This window comes from Podarcis liolepis (assembly GCF_965112155.1).
Source record: "Podarcis liolepis genome assembly, chromosome: 6".
NCBI lineage: Eukaryota > Metazoa > Chordata > Lepidosauria > Squamata > Lacertidae > Podarcis > Podarcis liolepis.
Window position 1 is genome coordinate 53,252,286 of NC_139559.1, and position 19,771 is coordinate 53,272,056.

The window sequence follows — 19,771 nt, forward strand, 5'->3', positions numbered from 1 at the left end:
TGGAAGTCCCCTAAGGCAGGAGGAATCAGGTCCCTCCCCACTTTTGGGCATGTTTACAAAGTGCTGCCTGTTATCCCACAGTAAAGGATTGGAAAGAATTATTCCTCCTCTCTACAAGAACTTTGGGTATGTAAACATGACAAGTGCACTCTGGTCTTGTGAAGCCTGAAAGGCAGACCAAAGTAAGGTTATCAGATTTTTTTCAGTGAATCCAGGGACACTCTACCTCTCTTTTAAATCAGAACCAGTGAAGGCGGTGAAGGTCCAGTGTCTGGAGGCGGTTGGAGGATGGATGGCGGCTAACAGATTGAGGTTGAATCCTGACAAGACAGAAGTACTGTTTTGGGGGGACAGGAGGCGGGCAGGTGTGGAGGATTCCCTGGTCCGGAATGGGGTAACTGTGCCCCTGAAGGACCAGGTGTGCAGCCTGGGAGTCATTTTGGACTCACAGCTGTCTATGGAGGCACAGGTCAAATCTGTGTCCAGGGCAGCTGTTTACCAGCTCCATCTGGTACGTAGGCTGAGACCCTATCTGCCTGCGGACTGTCTCGCCAGAGTGGTGCATGCTCTGGTTATCTCCCGCTTGGTGCAATGCGCTCTACGTGGGACTACCTTTGAAGGTGACTCGGAAACTACAACTAATCCAGAATGCGGCAGCTAGACTGGTGACTGGGGGCGGCCGCCGAGACCATATAACACCGATCTTGAAAGACCTACATTGGCTCCCAGTACGTTTCCGAGCACAATTCAAAGTGTTGCTGACCTTTAAAGCCCTCTGCCCAGTGTACCTGAAGGAGTGTCTCCACCCCCATCGTTCTGCCCGGACGCTGAGGTCCAGCGCCGAGGGCCTTCTGGCAGTTCCCTCATTGCGAGAAGCAAAGCTACAGAGAACCAGGCAGAGGGCCTTCTTGGTAGTGGCGCCTGCCCTGTGGAATGCCCTCCCATCAGATGTCAAAGCGATAAACAACTACCTGACATTCAGAAGACATCTTAAGGCAGCCCTGTTCAGGGAAGTTTTTAACATGTGATATTTTACTGTATTTTTGGTTTCTATGGAAGCCGCCTAGAGTGGCTGGGGAGGCCCAGCCAGATGGGCGGGGTATAAATAATAAATTATTATTATTATTATTATTATTATTATTATTATTATTATTATCTTTTCAACTTCATTAGGAATGATAGGATTTTGTCAGGGGACTGATTTGTAAATCCGGGGACCATCCACTGGGAAACGGGAACATCTGGTAACCTTACCCTAAAGGGCCCTATGCCAAGGCATCCTAGGGTGACAAAGAGTGCCCTTAGCCCAATAATGCCTTAGACATTTCCCTGTCCAGACTAAAAACCAACTAAACAAATAAAAATGTCATTCCCAGGACTCCCAGCAGTACAGAGTAGGCAAAAAAGAGGATTCCCAAGGCCAGAGACTACTTCCCAAAAAATTCCTACTCAGCCCTGAAACAAGCAACTATTGCATAGAGAGGATGCTTCAAACTGAAGGGTGAAATTCTGGCTTCTTCCTCATCCTGATTGACCTGACGGCCCACCTGACCCTTTGCCAACTCCTCTCCAGGGCAAAACCATTTCGAGTCTTCTTCTCAGGGGAGCTGAGGTGTGGCAAATTAGCCGCCACTTAGGGGTGGGAGTGGCACTCCACACAGTGGGACTTGTTTCCAAGTTTGTGCGCATGTGTGTGTTGCTCTCATGCACCTACATACCACAACGCCACATGACAATTGCAGCAAATATGCAACCTGTGGGGAGAACTGCATTTTCCACAGCAACAAAATATAGCATGGTGCGGTCTGGAGAAAAGGTGTATCTTTGCAACATCAAAAAATGCCACAACCAACTTTAGTCAAGTCCAAGTTCCATTTAAATGAATTCAATGAGTTAGTTACTAACTCAAGCCTCAATTCTTTCAGTGGGACTTAATACATTTGGGAAAAGTCAATAGACTGTAAAAAAGGGGTGGTAGTAACAAAAGCAATTTTACAATTTTAAGATGGATTTGGGGGGAAGGTACTCAACAACAAAAATTAAAAACGTCAGTTTGCAATTCTTATTTCACATGCTGCTGAAGTACTGGAAACTCACATCACTGGGCCTGAATGATCACTTGGAAAAGTTTGTCCTGGTAATTTATTTTTAATAAATAATAATAATAGTAATAATAATCTATTCAATTCTGCCTGTATCTTAAGACAGGCATGCTAATACATGCTTTCTTTGGCTCAGTCTGTATGACAATTTCTGTGAAGTAGAAAAACATGGTTGAAGGGAATGCCATGTGATTACTGCAAAAGCACCCAGCATTGTCACAAGGGAGAAGTGTCAGGATTTCAGTTTGAACTTGTTACCTGATCACCTTTTCCACACTGCTGGAAATAAAAAAAGTTTTTGAAGAACATTATTTCTAACCTGATTACCTGAAAGGTATGTGTACTCTCATCTTCCTCTTCCAGGTGTCCCTGCCATCTGAAGTCAGATGGGTTGCAATTGCGGGAGAGGGGCTTCTTGGCAGGGGCAACCTGCTTACAGGACTCTCTCTCTCCAGGGAGGAAAGTTATTTTTAAAGATTTTTTGATGCTGGTCTCCTTACAAAACTGAGTGGTAGTTTGAGACATGAACACATTTATGCCTGTGTTTAGAATCCCCTCACTAGGCACAGCCAACATGGGAGAGCAATAATGACCGTGGTGTTACTGCCATTTACTTGGATGGGACAGGGCAGCATCAAGGATGGAGCTGTGTGGGTTCACTGGCAGGAGCACTGAATTGGCTCAGCCAGAGTGCCCACAGCCCCAATGCCACTCCCATCCTGCCCCGATCCCACACTGTCCAGGTAAGCATAAGTAATGCCATTGTCAGGAGGGAAGCGTTGCAACATTGCCCTCCCACATTGGCTGTTCCTGTTCCTCACACTCAACATCTTTCAGATAAAGCATGCATGTAGCCCAGTCCTGGTGCCAAACACATGAACATATTATGGAGGAGTCACATACATGAATCAGGTCACATATAGTCTGGGAAGACAGGCTGTCTGTTTAGTCTAGCTCACCACTAGGCATCTCTCCCTCCCTCTCTAGCAATCCATACATGTTTCTTTTGTTACCCATGAGCCATAAAATTCTGAAATCTCCTGCTCTTTGATAGCCAGCCTCCTCTTTCTGACTGTGGGTAATAGAAATTCCATCAGAAAGTAGATTTCAAACAGGCTTCTACAGACATCTGTGAGGGATTCTGTAATGAGATCTCCAATGCCAGTCTAATTACTTAGAGAGGGGGCTTCAGTCTACTGTGTGGTCATAGGCCAACACAGTGTTGCACATGTTCTTGAAGTCATTCTCTGTCCAGATGGGGCACCAGTGAGAGCCTAAGCAGTGGCATAGCTAGCTGCTTGGGTTCCCGGGGAGGCGCAAATGCCCTGCACCTGGGGGCAGGGCAAGCCAGGGCAGAGCATGCTGCGCAGAACCTCCATAGAGTCAGCAAGCCCCTGTTGCTGTTTCGGGCAGTGCAGAGCCTGCATGGGGCCCAAGCCACTGCATCACTCCCCAGGAGAAACTTGTGGCACAGGTGCGCTGCAGGCCAGGCCCACGGTCACCTCCTTCAGTGATGACACCTGGGGCAGCCTGCACCCACTGCACCCCCCTTCCTACACCACTGAGCCTAAGAAGGCTTCATAATGCCCAGCACAAAGTGAGGTTTTTTGAATGTACCCTAGTAGGAACTCCACTTCCATAAGTGGTTATACATGAAACAGTTGTTCAGCAAGCATATCCCTCTAATGTACATGATAGAATATTGCTGGACCACGACGCATGTCACACTGAATCTTTTCCTATATAATCTGGTAATTAATTACAGTGGTACCTTGGGTTAAGTACTTAATTCGTTCCAAAGGTCCGTTCTTAACCTGACACTGTTCTTAACCTGAAGCACCACTTTAGCTAATGGGTCTCCCGCTGCCACCGCGCTGTCGGAGCACGATTTCTGTTCTCATCCTGAAGCAAAGTTCTTAACCCGAGGTACTATTTCTGGGTTAATGGAGTCTGTAACCTGAAGCGTATATAACCCGAGGTACCACTGTATTGCATATCCAGACTCAAATATGTGAGTTCAAACTGGCTGGTATGATGGAAGAATAGAAAGGATTTTTTATTTTATTCTTTAATGAAGGAGAAAATTAAATCATGCAAGGTACAGAAACCCTTATTGCTCTTTCCCCTTGTCTTCTCTCTTTTCCCCTAGTTTGCCTGTAGATTTGTTTGTGTAAAAAAGGGATGGAGGGAAAGATGGACCCCACAACACAAATGTAATTTGACTCAAGGGGGAAATTGGGACTCCCAATCAGAACAGTTAACGAATCAGCAAAAAGTAACATATTTTGTTCTCAGACTTTGTTTGCTTCTTTTCTTAATTTCCGTCAATATGAGGGTCTTCTCTTGCACATGCCTCACAAGCAGATGCTGAATGCACAGACAGCAGAGATCTGGCCCTGTGTGTTTAAGCCTATTTTTAGTTCCTATTAACAAGGTGGATATTTGGGGGGAAATATGCGGAATAGCAGAGCCTAGGCACATTAATTGAGCGTAAGTTCCATTGATTTGTATTTTTTCCATGTAGTGGTTAGGATTAAAAGATAGGCTAGTCCACATAACATTTTCCTTTTTTAAAATAATAATAATTAAGCACTCAATTAAGTAGAAAAGTAATACCCATCAGCAAAGAATTGAAAGCCGTAAAATAATTTGACTGCAGCAGTGTGAGGCTGCTTGTGCTGTGTATTACACAAAAACAAATGGCATGTTCCTTATGCTTATATACAATAGCCTAATCAGAACTACTGCAAGGATTTGAGATGAAAAAGATAATCTGTTCTGCCAGTATAGACTTGTTTGCTACATACTGTCTGACAATTTTGCACAGTTCATTTTTAAAGTGATTGCTTCCTTGTGGTTATGAAACTTTGTGCTTTGCAGGCATCAAAGACGCTGAATTGTACATCCAAGGGTCAATTTGCAGTAGCAAAAGTGCTTCTTGCTAGTGCAAGGTTGGTGAGACGCTCTTGGGTTGTAGCCAAAGTCATGCATGTGTAATTCTGCTGGTGCAACCAGCTTCCATCATAACATAATAACACTGGTTCGGGCCAGTGTGTCATCTTGTCCAGAATCGTGTTCTCAGAGTGGCCAACTAGATACATCTGGGAAACCAACAAGTGGTTTCCAGCAACTGGTATTCAGAGGTATTCTTTCCAATAATGGAGGAAGAGCATAGTCACCATGGCTAGCAGCCATTGATTCCATCCCCTTCCTCCCATCTGTTCCAGAAAAGAGGAAGCTCCAGTGTATGTGTGGTGGTCCACTGGGCAGATGGAGCTGCAGGGCAACCCACCATATCCCATACCTTTCTAGAGGTTCCCTAACCCTCAGGAGAAGTTTGAGTAGGGGGGCACTGCTGAAAATAAAGTGTTCTGCCATTTTGGATATAACCTACTGAATTTTATCTGTGTGGCTCTTGTCCACACAAGCTGTGACCACATGTTTCCAGATGCATTGCTATAAACATGCTGTCCAAGGACCTGTTAGAGAGCTGGTCCACATGGACAGAGTTGGCGCTGCTGCCTTCCATTAGATCTGTCATAAATATAGGTTCTGCTTTTTATTCCCTGGTCCTCAACTCCCAAATCAAACACATTTCTTGAATATAAATTGATGATATCGTACAACAATCTGAACTTGGAAATAAATTCCATTACTATTAGTGGGACTTGGAGTGGCTTCACACATTCATTTTGAGACTATTTTTCCTCTTTCCATGGTGCTACTCTGCATGTGCTATGTATGTTATAGTACCATTGTTTTTTCCACCATGTACTGAGCTGGTGAATAGAACCTGTACCCTTTTAATAAGTGTAATGTGCTGAAGTATATCACTATAATAACATGATGTACATTATGAGCATTGGCTCTCTACATGTTGGAGAACATGATGCAGAGGGGAAAACAGTGACATGACATATCACACACACATGAAGCCATGTTTTTAGGGCTCGGGTGGTAGCCTCATTGACTTTAGCTGAGATGAATCACGTGTGTTTCAGTTCAACAGAATTCTGGATCGGATGGTAAGCTACAAAGATGACAATATTTGATTGTTTTTGAAGTGAGCAAACAGGCCTGAAAAGCCAAATTGTTATTATTGGCACCATAATAATAACTTTAAGAAGCTTTTTAAAAATTTTTTTAAAGAAGTTTAAAATTACAAACTTTTGTGATCCTTGATTTTTTTTTATAAAAAAACCCTAAGAAATTCAGAGGGATTTGGTAGCAACTTAAATTAATTTGGCAGTCTTTTTTGAAAAGGGTAATAATATGTTTCCTTCTCTGCACTCATACCTTTTTATCTACGAGCTCAATGCAGGTTTATTTTTGAAAGCACTTGCAAATCCTAATGTAAGCAACAGAAAGGACGACGAAATAAATGAGTCAGAGCAAAAGCTTGGCTGCTTTGGTTTAGGTATCTTAGCACAGCTTTAGGAATCTAACTTCAGGCATCTCATCTGGAGGTTTCTTCCAGCAGTAATGTCAATGCAGATGTGTTTGCTTGTTTGGCTTTGATCAATTTGATCCCGACCCTCGCACAACACGCCTAGCTGCTATAGCCAGAAGTCTTCATTTTGGTTTGGACACTGCTGAATTTGTTTCTCTGGCTTTTTGTTATGATGTGTTTGGTGTTTAGGAGAGATTGATGACTCTGGGGACAAAACCCATTACAGTTATCCACAGGCTACAGAGACCAATGCTGTGGAGAGAAAAAATAGTTCCTGGCCTCTCGTGACAGTGTCCACTTCGTCTGACCTGGAAGGAGCCTTTTCTGGTAGTCTTTAATATTGTCCCTTCAGGGCACAGCTAATAAGCCTTATGTTGTGACAGGTACCAGAGTCTGTAAAGTGGACAGAACTCTATTGTCTGGTCGCTGGAGCATGCTCTGTCAGGCCGCAACATCACACCAACTATAACTACTGTCCATGGTCGGTAAACATTGTTTATAGTAGTTATCACATTACAAAGTGATGCTGCTCAGTGCTGTGTCTGCCTTCGTATATGGTCACGCAGAGCAGACCCAGGATCAGATCTCATATTAGATTACCCTGATTTTTTTTCTTCAAGGGGATTTAATGATTTTTTTCTTAATCTGGGGCAATTAGGAGAGATTTCACCTAGTGCAGAAATAGATATGCATGGTATATCTTAACGTCTTTAATATTACTATTCTTCTTGTTGTTTAATTTTAACAACCTATGTGCTACTTAACTGCAATGGTCTCTAAGTGGTATAAGGAATAATATACAGAAAATATAAGAATCCGTTAGAAACTGTAAAATCAGACTTCAATTAAAATGCCTGAGGAAATCAAAATGCCTTCAATCGGTGCCGGAAGGGGGCCTGACTGACCTCAGCTGGAAGAGAGTTCCACAAAATTGGGCCCACAATACTGAACACACAGCTCCTGGTAGAAACGAGCTGTGGATCTGAGCCGTGGGGGAGATCACTAACAGGGACTCCCCCCTAGACTTCAGGGATTAAAAAGGGATATAAGAGATTAGGCAGAGCTTGAGGTGCTTGACCCAAGTTGTTAAGGGTCTTGCAAATTAATACCTGGCCTTGAACCTGGTCCAATAGCCACGGCCAGCCCAGGACATTTTGGCGCCTGAGGTAAACCACAAAATGGTGCCTGCCACCTGCTCCAGCCAGGGAAGAAGGGGTGAGCGAAGATCTGCATCAGGAACTGGGGGTGGGAATAAAGATACCTGGAAGAAGGAAGCAATAAAGATCTACGTTGGGAACAAGGATGGGAGGAGACTAGCAGTAACTCCTATCTGCCAAGAGGCCACTGTAGAGGCTGTGAATCTGGCCTCCAAGGAAAGTATCAGAGCTGTCGCTGCCACTGCAACAGAGGCAGCAGGTGAGGCATTCCATGGAGGCCAGGTCAGCTGCCCCTGTGGATCCTGCCACCCAAAGGAGTTGCCTCACTTTGCCTTATGGGTGGGCTGGACCTGCCAGTAGTATATGGGCAGCCAGCACATACATGCATGTAATTGGACACCTATATTTGTAATCACCAGCTGGGGAGAGGGCAGATAAAGCATTTCTACAGGGGAGAGGCTGCATTCGGAACAACTGGAGGAGAGCTTTCCCAGCTGCTCTGCACCCCACCACTTGTCTGGGGCCCTTATAAAGAGCTACTGCCTAGACAGACACTGACCCAATGAGGTGATCTCTGACCTTTTTTTTAAAAAAAAAGAAAAAAGCTTTTTTCCTTTTAGGCAGAGGACATTGTTTTCATTTTAGGTGTGGTAGTGGTATTTATTTATTTTTTAAAGTTGTTATTAAGCTAGTGTCATCTTAAACTTTTGTAAGTTGTATTTTCTTAGTATAATATTGTAGGGCTTTTTTCTGTTTTAAGCTGCCTTAGTGCTTTTTTTGGTCCAAAGTAGCAGAGAAATCTTGGATAGTAGATGTGATAAGGTGCATTGCTGTGATTATTTCCATAGCTCACACTTATTATTATTATTATTATTATTATTATTATTAATATTATTATTATTAATATTATTATTATTATTATTATTATTATTATTATTATTAAAATTGCTTAGAGGTTCTATTTACAACCAAGCAATATTTTTAATATTAATAACATCAACAACAATAATAAGCACCTGGAATTCCTTTGTAAAAAATGCAAGTTGGAATCAATTCTAAAACCACCTGAAAGTGAAACCTGGCATTCTTGTCTTAAGACAGGGCTTTGGAGAGAGAGACAGAGACAGAGATTTGCCATTCAAGACTATGTGACCAAAAAGAAATTTGGAGACATGTGCTAATGATAATTATTATACAGCCACATCAGGCACTGCAACCCCCCCAACAGCTTGACCTCACTCCTGAGAGAGACGGATGCCAACTCTAGCTTTGTATAAGTTTACCTCTCAGGTGTCAATAAATGATCACAAATAAATGTTTGGGAGGGGAGAGCTACTCATTCTTCTTTCTGTTTCCAATTGATCTGGTGCTTTCTCCTGTTAATGGCTTACTCTGAACAGACAGGCACACTTTTGTACACAGAAGGAAACCATCTCAGTGCAGAAAGTTATTGCATACTCTGTCATTTGGAAGAAGAAAATAAGGTGTGCAGTTCTTCAGTGTTAAGTGAACAAGATCAGCGCCAGCCCAACACATACCCCCTCTCCCTGCACACCCCAGACACAACATTTTAAAGTCCTGTTGCGGTGTTCAGACACTAGTTCCTGACCTTGTCTGTGTATTGCCACCCAAAGCAGGTCTCTGAACAGGACAGAGTAGCAGAGCAGGCAGAGGACCATCGTCAAAGAATTTGGGGGAAATCCAGTTTCTTTCTGCCCTTGCCATAAAGTCAGTCTCTCTCTCTCTCTCTCTCTCTCTCTCTCTCTCTCTCTCTCTCTCTCTCTGTCTCCTTTATGATGCTATGTGTGCAGCTGTCCTTATTGAGACACAACACCTTATTCCACACGCACCCACACACCTCAAGACTAAAATGTTCCAACTTCCCAGCCTCTGGCACACGTGCAAAGAAAGTTATGGAATTCAATTCTACACTAGCACGGAGCGGTCAGGTAGGCAAGCTCTGCATTGGACATTAATTCAGTAAGTGTTTTGGCAATTTACATAATAGCAGGGGGTGGGAATGGGTACAACTGGAAGGCATATGAAAGCAGATCATGCATCTTTCCTCCCAGCCCTGAGATTCTGTTAAACTGAGACCAGTCATTCCTAATCTTATACTCCCATCTATTCCCCTTAACACCGACCAGACTGACTAAAATCGCCTTGCTTCCAGCCTTTACCACTTTTATTGGCACTAAAACAATGAGTCCTAGAAGCTTAAATTGCAAAACTTTTTATTAAATCCTTCACGGTATAGTCCCTTGTAGCCCTAATATTTTGTATAACTGAGACCCGTCATTTCCAGTCTTATACTTCCACTGATTCTACTTAACACTAGTCACCTTCCTTCCCAGCCTTTACCGTTCTCACTGATTCACCTAATAGCAGATTATTTTTTCCTTCATTTGCTTTGAGCAAAAGTAAAAGGAAAGGGGAGGATGGAAAGGCAAGCTGGCCTTTAGGGAAGCTAGGGGCTACTTCCAGACAAAACTGTTATCCATTAACATCCAATTATCACTTGGTCCAAGCCATTAATTATAAATCAGCCTCCTAATTGGGATAATTAGCTCTCTGCTGCTTAATGTAGCGTGACTGATGCGTTTGGAGAGAATGTAATCACTCCATTTGTTTAGCGTTGGGAGAACAATATCTCGTGCGCTTTCATTTCAGACTTATCTCAACTTCCCCCGCCCTCCGCCCCCGCTGGCATTAAGAGCGCTTTATGGGTTCAATTAATTGTTGGGGAGTCACGCCACTGACGGGCATGTGTCAGTTTTCCGGTGAAAGAATAAACAACCCCATGGGAGATGGATTTCCCATCACGATCTCTAAGGGCAAGATGCGCGGAATAACTTGATTCCAAATACTTGTCTGAAGTGTCTTGTTCTCTGTGCAGGGCAAATGAAGGGCAAAATTGCCGCTGGTCCAAAAACAGAAGTTACAGCGCAAGCCTAACCATGTCTACTTAAAAGTAAGTCCTACTGAATTCAATCGAGGCTTACTCCCAGGTAAGTGGAGATAAGGTTGCAGCCATAGGCGCCGACTCCATGGGGCTTGAGGGGGCCCGAGCCCCCTCAAAAATTCGTTTGGGGGGGCTCAGCCCCCCCAATAATCTCGGGCGGCGGTGGGCGCGTCCGCGGCTTTTATAGGGCGCCAACACCGCCGACGCTGTGGCTGCCCGAGCCCGAGCCTGAGCCTGAGCCCTACCCGAGCCCGAGCCCGAGCCTGAGCCTGAGCCCGACCCGGAGCCCGAGCCTGAGCCTGAGCCCGACCCGGAGCCCGAGCCCGACCCCGACCCCGACCCCGACCCGGAGCCCGAGCCTGAGCCCGACCCGGAGCCCGAGCCTGAGCCCGAGCCCGTCAGTCAGTCAGGAAGGAAGGAAGGAGAAATGGGGAGGGAGACGAGGGAGGAAAATTGCGCGCAGGGTGAAGAAAGGAGAAGGGCGAACGAGACGAGCTTCCAACCCAAAAAAGGGCTGGAAGACTGGGAGGATGAAGGATCGGGAAAGAAAGCGACGCCTTCCCCGCCCGCGACGTCGCCCGCTTGTCATTGGCAGCGCAGTGGGCGCCCAGAGGGGCTGGGCACCTGCGCAGGGCCGCTCCGCAGCCGCGGAGGACAGCTGCGCGGCTAGCAAGGCGCGCCGCGTAGAGCGCGGCCCTTGTGTGGCCCGGTGGCCAGGCAAGCTCGGGCAGGGACCCCCATGCAAATCTAAGACGGGAGAAGAGGGCAGAGCAAAGGGGGTCCCTTCCCCAACCTCCGGCTCTGAGACTTCCCTGAGCCCCAGAAAAGCGAAAGGATTTTCTCTTCTTCTTTTTTTATAAATATTTTATTAAGTTTTCAAATACAAAGTTAGAAACATACACTGAAGAAAAAAGTAAAAGAACAAGAAAAAGAAAAAAAGAAAAAGAAGAAAAGAAAACCAACCATTCAACACATTTTTTATATAACTAACTGGACTTCCTCGCATCTCCCTTACCCTGCATTCTTTATAATAAAGATATCAGCAAATTATTACCTTGTTTCGTACCTTATTTTGTACTTTTCAAATACTATACCTCTAAATTTAACATACTTTTCATCAGTTACTTATATCTTAAATTAAACATAGTATTACCTTAGATTTTGACCTTTTCTTACTTAAAATATAATTTCCTGTTTCCCAAATCTAATTGCTGAAGCTATAGTTTCCGAATCGTGTAAATTTTTAACATTCATACAACTTATATTGTTTTTGTAAATAGTCCTTAAATTTTTTCCAGTCCTTTTCCGTTGTTTCTTCTCCCAAATCTCGGATTCTGCCAGTCATTTCAGCCAGTTCCATGTAGTCCATCAATTGCGTCTGCCACTCTTCCAGTGTGGGCAAATCTTGTGTCTTCCAATATTTTGCGATAAGTATTCTTGCTGCTGTAGTTGCATACATAAAGAAAGTTCTATCCTTCTTTAACACTTTCTGGCCAACAATGCCCAAGAGGAAGGCCTCTGGTTTCTTGGGAAAGGTATACTTAAATACCTTTTTTAACTCATTATAGATCATTTCCCAGAAGGCCTTCACTTTTGGACAAGTCCACCAGAGGTGAAAGAATGTCCCTTCAGCCTCCTTACATTTCCAACATTTATTATCAGACAGGTGATATATTTTTGCAAGCTTGACTGGGGTCATGTACCACCTATAAATCATTTTCATAATATTTTCCTTCAAGGCATTACATGCCGTGAATTTCATTCCGGTGGTCCATAACCTTTCCCAGTCCTCAAACATGATGTTATACCCAATATCCTGAGCCCATTTTATCATGGCTGATTTGACTGTCTCATCCTGAGTGATTTTCTCTTCAACCTGCCCTCCATCCTCTTGCAGAAAACTCTTTGCCTGCCCTGCCCGTATCTCATTTTTGCTTTTTAATTCCACACACACACCCTTCGGACTTCGTGGCAATCGGGCGCGCGGGTGCGTTTCCTAAGAGAGTGAGGACCCCCGCCTCCTCCCCACCTGCTCCCTCGCCAGCCAGCCAGCCGTGCGCCCTAGCCGGAGAGCCCCGGCCGTCCCCGTCGCGCAATCGGCTGGATCTCCCTTCAGCAGGCTGTGCTCACAACTCGGCCCAGGGACCCCCCAGCAGCGGATCTCCGGCTCAGCTGAAGAATCCGGCAACAAGCCCCCTCCTCCCCAATCGCTCCGCCAAAATACGCTCCAAAACCCCCCAGATAGGCCGCCGGCCGCCAAGTCTAGTGGCGCCCTGAGCGAGGGTCTCTCCCCAACACCGCCACCTCGAACTGCGTTCTCCCGGCTACCCGAGCGAACCAGCGGCAGGACCCCGGTATGGGCCCCCCCAATATTTTTTATAAGTCGGCGCCCCTGGTTGCAGCCTTAGTTGCCCTTCCATTGCTTTCTCTTGTGCTGTAGATTTTCTCTTGTCGGTTTTGTTTCCTATGTTGTCCATTTCACTTTCTAACTTTTGCCTTCGTGTCCTGATCCGCAGGGTTCCTTCTTCCCTCACCCCCAAGTCTAACTCCTTATATTTTTCTCCTCTCGGTAAACGATGCACCTCCCAACAGATGTAGCGTCGAATCTTTCAGTTGGGGAAGGATTGTGAGAGCATGACGAAGAGTTCTGAGTAACCCCGAAGCTTGCCTTTACTCCAATAGTGGGCTGACCCAAGAACAGATACTAATAGCCTCTGATATTGTTTTCTCTCTCCCACTCTTCCTTCCTCAGCCCACCTGGCCTGGCTGCTTAACACACAGCACCCAAAATGGAGGGTGCGGAGAGAAAGTTCATTTCTGCTTAAAAACAACCACCACTTTTTCACGTTGGAAACTTTCGCTATACAACACACGCGCGAGCCTTTTTGAGGCAAGCTATCGGAAGAGTGTTAATAGCGATCTTGCAAAAGGTAAGTGGCAGGAACCTCCAGGACCTCCTCTGAAATGAGTGAAGGGTGCGCAAGAGCTATTCCCTCGCCTCTCTCATTCATTTCACAGGAGCTTGCGCAGGAAACGCTCCGCCGTGGGTTGTGTTGATAACGTCGGACCTGTTTAAATGGAGGTTCCTATTTGTTCCTAACATTATTTCCCCCGCACACATCGCGACACACTCATAGCTACATAATATATAAAGCTGGCCAGCCAACAAGGCTCGAAATGTGTGGGTTTTTTTGTTGATGATGATGATTACAAGAGATAAACGGCGTTCTTGGGCTATTCCACGCTCTCTTGTGATTCGTGGGTACTTCGCAAACAGTTTTCTCCACAATGCCTGGAAGAAAGAAGAAAAGAAAGAAACTTTCTCCCCCTTTCGCTTGATGTTTCATTAATGAGGCCCTGCTCAGAGAGCCGTATATATATAGCTGCAGGACATGATTAGATATTTATTACTGTCATTTACATGGAAAATTTGAAGAGTCAACCAAGTGGAACTGAAAGGGGGGTGGGAAGGGGGGAGAGTGGAAATGGGATGTACAATAGAAGGCAGAGGGACCCCAAGGAAGACGTCCTGGGGTGGTTATCCTAGCAGCTGGGGCGAGGTGACAGGCCGGACCAGCGGGAAGTTCCCTGAACAAAATTAAATGTCAGGGATTTAAATCGGCGCGCAGCAAGGAGAGGAAAAATCCGCGCAGTCTTTGCGAACGCCTTGAACATTCAGGATCGGGGAAATGGCAAGGGCCAAAGCTTCGCCAAATTTCTAAAGCCTCTCAAGTCGTCCGTGTAGCCAGAGACTTTTGTCATCAACAGCACAACACACACACTTTAAACTCTGCTTCAAAGTCTTCCCTTAGCTTGCGATCTCCAGCGATTTGCAGCCTAATTCTAGAACGTGTCAACTTGGAAGTAAATCCCCTTGAGTTCCATTGGGCTTTCTCGCGGGGATTGCAATTTTAATGGGGGTAGGGGGAGTGAAAGCCTATTGGGCGTGAATGGGATTTGACTTCCGAGTTTACTTCTTTGGGACCCGGGCTCTGAGAAACGTTAGAGCGCTTTCAAAAGGAACCGTTTCCAAAATATCAGAAGGCAGCGAGCTAATATTTTGTACCTGCTGCCTCTTACGAACAACAGCCTAGCGTTCCCTAAAGAGTGAAGCCGTAGCAAATAAAATACAAATAAAATAAAACAGTCCCTGTCTATATACAGTCAGAAACTAAACCTCGGGGCTAACGGGCAGCGCTCCACTCCAGGTCCTGCTGCAGCCTACAGGTCAGCCGGATACATTTGACTAGACGTCCCTGAGATGAAGATGAAGGGGGCGGCTTGGGAGGTTGTCATCCAGATCTAAACAAACCATTGTTTGTGGAGAAAGCCAATGCAAAAAGTTAAAGAGAGAGACCGTAGATTTTCACCTGGGCACAGCGTGCACACTTTGGTTTTGTTTTCTACAAACGTTTTATTTGTGCAGACAAGTCCATTGCTTTCCTGTGAGTTTACGGACAAACGAATGTGCCTCGCATCTCTCATTTAGAGCCCGCTAGGAGTCCTCGTTGACCCACACGCCATTCTCTCCCCCCTCTTTTTTGGGGGGGAAGCGGGTGTCTTTTAAAACCACCAGCCATGTTCAGAACCAGCTTCGCCCTCTGCGATACAGGACCGAACTAGCGTCGTTTATTGAGCGCGATCCACAATCCCGTTAAAGGCTCCGTGCCAGGGACTAGAACCTTGGCGCGCTTTAGTACATCCATAAAACCAAACCTGCTTAAGTCCAAGTATTTCGGCTTAAACGGTTGCCGATCACTTTCTTCCGGAGAACACACACACAGCACATATATTGCTAGTGGAGAAGTCACGCGTGTTACGCCTTTATGGGTGTAAACTTTACACAATCGGTTTGAGTTCAGTTCTTGCTTGGTTGCTCCGTAAGAATGAATGGTTCGAACAAACAGCTAAACCTGTTCATTCAACGACACTCTCAGTTATCTTTCGATTCCCTCCACTTTAGAAAGGCTGTGACCTTCAGATTTATTTGGGAATTAAAGTTTCGTTGAAGTCCATGGGACTTAACTCGTTTCCTTTAGGGGGTGTTTTCCTGGAAAAGGCAGGTTGACATTTCGAGGACAATTTATTCACTGACAATGCAATCGTAGGCTGACTCCGATTTGGAATCGGAGCGCAGGGCAGCGGATCTGACCTGAAATCGTGAATGCCTACGGCTTGCTCCTCTCTCAAGGATACTGGATTTCGGGCCTGATGGTAAACACCACCTAACCGTCTAAATAAGAAGCAGCAGCCGAACAGGCGCGGACGGACGAGTTAATGAAATCACTGAGGTAAAATACATTTGTCCGGAAGTTGGAGTGATTTTGTTGTTGTAAAGGTCGATTTCCAGCTCCCCTCTGCATTTGTATTTCAAATTATTTCTCAAACTTTGTCTCCCCGACCTTCCCACAGAACAACACTCAAGAAGTAACAGGAACCCAAAACTCCCCCCCCCCTTTTAAAGTCATATTAGTGTTGATCAGAAGAAAATAAGCGGATAGTATGGCTTAAAACCATTTTCTCCCCCGCCCCAAATCATTTTGTAAAGAGTCACGGAATTCTTGTTCTTCAGAATAGCCTATCACCTCAGAATCCTAAGGGAGTTTCTCAGAGGAGTTAAGCCTATAGAGTTCAGCGGGACTTACTCGGTTGTAAGTAAGTGTGCTTAAGGTTGCTTACATGGAGTTTGAATTACAGTGGTACCTCGGGTTACAGACGCTTCAGGTTACAGACTCCGCTAACCCAGAAATAGTACCTCGGGTTAAGAACTTTGCTTCAGGATGAGAACCGAAATTGTGCTCCGACAGCGCGGCGGCAGGAGGCCCCATTAGCTAAAGTGGTGCTTCAGGTTAAGAACAGTTTCAGGTTAAGAACGGACCTCCGGAACGAATTAAGTACTTAACCCGAGGTACCACCGTATATTGTTAAGCACGAGACTGAATTCCAAACACCTGATGATGACTCAGAAGTATAGCATTTGACTTCGAAAGGGGCGCAACCCGATCCTGTGCGCCTCTCACGATGTTCAAGGGGCCTTAAAGGTACAAAACCTGCATACTGGGTTGGCCCACCAAGAAAGGAAGCCCATTTCCTGATTTTCTGGAACTGCCCCTCCCCCATATGCAAATGTACACCTGCCTGGATCCAAACAGGGGCACAGATTGACTAATACCCCCCACCTCCACTCACGTGCATAGTGGGGCGGCTTAGGCTGGTTGCCCTCCAGAAGTTGCTGGAAGACAACTCCCGTCATCTCCGACTGTTGGCCCTGCTGTCTGGGGCTGATGGGAACTGGTGTCCGACAACATCTGGAGAGCCACAGATTCCCCAACTTTGCGCCCCCTGCCAGATATCTTTGACTACAACGTTCATCCACCCCAACCATGGAGGGTTACTTCTGAGTAGATAGGCGCAGGTTTGCTATTACTGTCAAGGAGTTGTAGGGCTACTTCTCCGCTGAGGGTCCCGATGCCCAGACTTCCCGTCCACGCTGATTCGTCTTCCAATCTTCCCCTACCCGCTAGCCCACGATCCGAGGGAAATCTCTAGCTATGCGGGCCGATCTCCCCTTCGAATGTCGCCTATTTAAGTATGTGGGTTTGAAGCATATTTTAACTGGGGCCTTGCAAGGACGGGGGCGGAGTGAATGAGCGAGCAGGGGTGAGTGGGAAGGAGCGGCTAGCTTCACCAAGGAAACCACCAGCAACAACAGAAAACTACAAGGCAGCGTGATCCATAACTCAAGTGAAGGCAAAGTTTCGGAGTGTCTATACCTCTGTAGTCTCCTTAAAAGGCCAACGCGTCCCGCTCCTATCCATGTTTGCTCAGGAGAAAGGCCCTTTGAGTTCGATGGGACTTATTACTCCCACGTAAGTGTGTATAGGATTGCAGCACTGAAGTCTCATTGACTCTGAAATCCTGTGCACACGCATTTAGGAAGAAGTCCCGCTGAACTTGGCTTGACTTGCTTCAGAATAAACTTTTGCATAGATTTCGAGCGCGTAATCCTCGAATCCGGGGTGCCTCCACTTTGGGGCTGAACTGGATTGCCGGTGTGTCTACAGCTGATTCGCATTAGCAACGGTTGAGGGGGGGGGGTCTCAAGGCCATCTATTTCATCTATAGGCCATCTATTTCATCTATACTTTGCTCTCAAACAGCGTTCCCACGCCCCGCAATTTTAATTTATTTTTATCCACCAGGTAAAAAACCCCAGATGCGATCTTAAATCCAGACCCTTCCTCCTTGCATTCTCCTGCTACTGAGCTGTATCTCGACCACTAGCGCTGGTTTCTCCTCTTTGCCTGAAATCTCCCCCGCCCCTCTGCCTCCAGATTCCCACCCCTCGCCCCCGTTTCTCTCCCCCTTGGACCTCACTAGGCTGTTTAGCTTATTAAAACATCATTATGTAAATAGGGGTGAAATTGACAATCTACCACTGGTGCCTACAGACGAAGAGATGCGCTGTTAATTGCCCGTAGGCAAATAGAAGGGATGTGAGGAAAACAGTAGGAGAATGAAGTATCTTTTAAACACACACAAACAAACAAACACAGACAAAATTTTCACCGTCTTCACTTTCTCCTGAAGCCTGTACTATGGAAAGTTCAAAGGGGAGACTTGACAAATTTGAAGATTTGAAGTGGAGTATTAAAACCATTTGTGGCGCGGCTTCGCCTCTTCGCCAGGCAAAAGCTTTTAACCAAACGAATCTGTGCGCCTGAATTTTATTTCTTTAACCATCTGCTAAAAATTACATTCGAAAAGCGAGGCAAGAGATTTGTCTCTATTTAGTAAAGTGGAGTGGGGTGAGGAAGGAGGGGTAAAGAAAAAAAAAAACATTTACGGGGCAAACTAATTTATTCCAAATGAAGCCAAGCCAGAACAAACCCAAAAAGCGGAGCCGTTCAAAGGGAAGAAGGGAGGAAAAGAGGAAGAAGAAAGAGTTGGCGGAACGGACAGCAGTCCAGCCATCTGGCCAGAAATGATACACTGGGGTCAACGGTGGGAGATGGGAAGCCTCGGCTAGTCAGTAGCCGCCTAGTCACTCACACGCGGGGTCGGTGCCTGGCTGTGAAATAGGAAACTGGCCCGTGACAACCGGCGCAAGAGCACAGCGTCGACTTTGGAAACTTTGCTGCGAAGAAACGAGCCCCGCGACCACACAGTCCCACCCACCTCTCCAGAACAGCAAGGGAGGGAGAGAGAGAAAGAAAGAGAGAAAGCCATGGTCGCCAAACCTCCCCGCGCTTCCCGGGTGTAAACGCTCCTTCCTTGCTAGCTCGGGCTCTGCGCCGGGGGATCCACGCGCGGAAGGACCAACATCTGGGCCAAGTTTCGAGCGCCGGGCAGTTCCTCTGTCAAGCAGAGGGAGGGGCAAGCGGGATGGGGAGGCCATACCTTGGGAGCCGAAGTCTCGCCTGTCTTAGGCTCGGCTGCAGTCGGCCCGGGGGGAGCCTCCGTCAGGGTCTCACTCGGGAGCGTGGGGTGCCCAGAAAGGGACTCGGGAGCGGAAGGGGAGTGCTCGCCTTACTCCAGCCTCCTCCTGCTCCGGGTTTCCCAATTGTCTCTGGGTCCTGCAAAGCTGCCATCTACTGGGGGAGGAGGAATCAGGAAGGATTTTTAAAAGGAGCTTCACACAGACCTGGGAGCTCCCCTGCAAGATTTTCAATGGTCCTTCACCCTGTCAATCAAGAGAGAGGCTTGCCGATCTCTCCCCTCCGCCGCCGCCGCCGCGTCTCCCTCCGCCTCCTTCTTACTCTTCTAATAGCAACTTAAGAGGAGTAGGGTGGATGGGCTGCCTTTTTTTTTTTTTGCCCCCCTCCCCTTCTAGTCATTTACTCCAAGCCTAGTCAGGTGCAACAGTCTAATTGAATCCCTGGCAGATCATCAGAGCGAGCCAGGCTGGCGTAGAAGAAGCGGAGGGGCAGAGGAGAGTTTAATAAGTGGCCGGAGTGGGTGGTGGATCTGAGCCTGAGAAAAGTGACCGCGGCTCTCCAAGGCGGAGAGACGCCTCTTGGCCTTTTTCTCCACGTTTGATAGCAAAGGAGTTGCCTCTTTTGGCAAGGGCCTACTGGCAAGCATCTCCGCACAGCTCACA

The 19,771-nt window shown here is 46.4% G+C and overlaps 1 protein-coding gene across 1 annotated transcript in view; it reads right to left on the reverse strand.

The window, feature by feature from the left end:
- DMBX1 (diencephalon/mesencephalon homeobox 1) overlaps positions 1–19,360 on the reverse strand; it is a 40,259-nt gene extending 20,899 nt beyond the window's left edge. Inside the window, exon 1 of the mRNA XM_083509720.1 lies at positions 19,072–19,360. The gene's annotated coding sequence lies outside the window, so the exon portion shown is untranslated. The remainder of the gene's footprint in view (positions 1–19,071) is intronic.
- Between the last annotated feature and the right edge of the window lie 411 nt (positions 19,361–19,771).